The sequence below is a fragment of the Vigna unguiculata genome, unplaced genomic scaffold (genome assembly GCF_037176805.1).
Source record: "Vigna unguiculata cultivar grain cowpea cultivar isolate G323 ecotype 2 unplaced genomic scaffold, ASM3717680v1 ptg000015l_ERROPOS10743856, whole genome shotgun sequence".
In the NCBI taxonomy this organism is placed as follows: Eukaryota; Viridiplantae; Streptophyta; class Magnoliopsida; order Fabales; family Fabaceae; genus Vigna; species Vigna unguiculata.
In genome coordinates, this window is record NW_028196648.1 from 142501 (window position 1) to 145000 (window position 2500).

Consider the following 2500-nt stretch of genomic DNA (forward strand, 5'->3'; position numbering starts at 1 on the left):
ATGGCCAAGCTGGTCGGTGCACCGCGGCATAGCTAGAAGGCTTGGTGGGAGTTTTGTGAAAAAATGAAATTCGTGGTTTTTGAGATGTGAGGGTTGGAAAGGCCTCCAAATGCCCCCAAATGAATACCATGAAAGTGTTGGTGCACGAAAGTTTTGAGTTCGGAGGGTTTTGCACATGGCCAAGGTTGGCGGTGCACCACGGCATAGCTAGATGGCTTGGTGGGGAGATTTGTGAAAAAATGAAATTCGTGGTTTTTGAGATGTGAGGGTTGGAAAGGCCTCCGAATGCCCCCAAATGAGTACTGTAAAAGTGTTGGTGCACAAAAGTTTTGAATTGGATGCATTTTGCACTTGGTCAAGTTGGTCGGTGCACCGCGACTAGATAGCTTGGTGCCAAAATTTGTCAAATTTAAGACCTTGGCCAAACTGAATGAAATTTTGTGGGGAGGTTCCTGATATTGTTTAGTGGTGGACTGGAAAAAATGAGGTCGAAATTCGAAGTCTACATGTGCTTTTCTATTTTTCCCGATTTTACACATACCCGGTAAGTAAAAAAAATAAAAAAAATAGTTCCCCTTCGAGAAAAATTATGAAATTTGGTGAGCAAGGAGATACCATTATTCTACGAATTACTGCAAAAAATCGCATCAAAATTCGAAGTATAGCCCGAGATATGGACTTATGTCTGCTCAAAAAAAGTGTATCTACTTGTACAATTTTGCCTTTTGCATATTAACCTCTTATAGGGGGGGAGTGCTCCTTGAGCCGGCCAGCTCCACACTGGCAGGTTTTAAAGGGAGCTTGATGAGGCCTCCCCCCTCACGTGGTGCGTGCGTTAGCATGTTTATCATGGCACAACTAGCCTCTTCATAGTTGTTGAGCTTTATTAATACCAACACACGGTCGTCACTGATCGTTGGTTAGCTCGGCAGCTAGTCCCTCGGATATTGTGGAAAGTTATTTTCATGCCTAGCGATGCTTGACCCTGCGTCACTTGATGTTTCCATTTGCTTGCTTGCCCATGGTAGGTGGGGGGTGGACCGTCTTGTGGTGTGGTGTCTTGCGAACGTGAGGGTGTGTGAGTTGTAATCGAGATGCACTTGCTGGCTGGCTCCATGCCTTGCGTATCGAACGGTCAAGCATGCATCTCTTCCATTTTCACCCGTTGCCTTGGGTGATATTGGTTGATCAGTCCCTGTGTTGCCTACCCACTAGACGGTACTTCTGTGGTTGCTTCGAATTCTATCTTTCCATCACGAAGAGGTGTTGGAGGATCCTAATGTCACGCACGTGTTCCATCTAGTGAAACATCTCAGTGATGCACGTGTTGTGGCTAGTTCTTTTGGATGCGGTGCATTATATGAACTCAGGTTTACTTTAGCGACCCAGTCAACATAATTCGGTTGTGTCCCTTGATTGAGACGTTGTCCTTGAACTTGTTGTGAACAATATCGTTCTTCCACAACCCGTCGTCTTGAGTGCGATGGAAGGCAAATAAGATGTGCTTTGGCATGTCATGCACGTACTCGATTGCGGGAAGTGTGAGAAAGTGTTGTTGACAACCCGTGGGAAATGGAATGTGGCAAATCGTGATGAGCTCTTCGTGGATCTGCGAAGAAGACGACCTTTGGGCCTGTTGGAAACGAGGGAGGCGATGTTGAACTGCGAAGAAGATGGACTTTTGGGTTGTTTGAATCAATGGGAGGCCACGCGAGAACTCCGAATACTATGGACTCTTGGGTTGTTGGAAGCAACGGGAGGCCCCGCTAGAACTCCGAATACTACGGACTCTTGGGTTGTTGGAAGCAAGGGGAGGCCCCGCTAGAACTCCGAATACTATGGACTCTTGGGTTGTTGGAAGCAAGGGGAGGTCCCGCTAGAACTCCGAATACTACGGACTCTTGGGTTGTTGGAAGCAAGGGGAGGCCCCGCTAGAACTCCGAATACTATGGACTCTTGGGTTGTTGGAAGCAAGGGGAGGCCCCGCTAGAACTCCGAATACTATGGACTCTTGGGTTGTTGGCAACGACAACTTGGGGGGATGACACTGGAAAAGAGTGAACTAGGCCAAACTGCGAACAAGGCAACTTGGGGGGATGACACTGGAAAAGAGTGAACTAGGCCAAACTGCGAACAAGGCAACTTGGGGGGATGATGCTGGAAAAGAGTGAACTAGACCGAACTGCGAACAAGGCAACTTGGGGGGATGATGCTGGAAAAGAGTGAACTAGGCCGAACTGCGAACAAGACAACTTGGGGGGATGATGCTGGAAAAGAGTGAACTAGGCCGAACTGCGCCCAAGGCAACTTGGGGGGATGACGCTGGAAAAGAGTGAACTTGGCCAAACTGCGAGGAGGGCAACTTAGAGGAAAGTTGGAAACGAGGGAGACTTAGCCGAACTGCGAAGAAGGCAGGTTTTTGGGAAGTTGGAATCGACTGAAGCGAATACTGAACTCCAAATACGACCGACCTTTTGGTTGTTGGCTTCCTGGGAAGCGA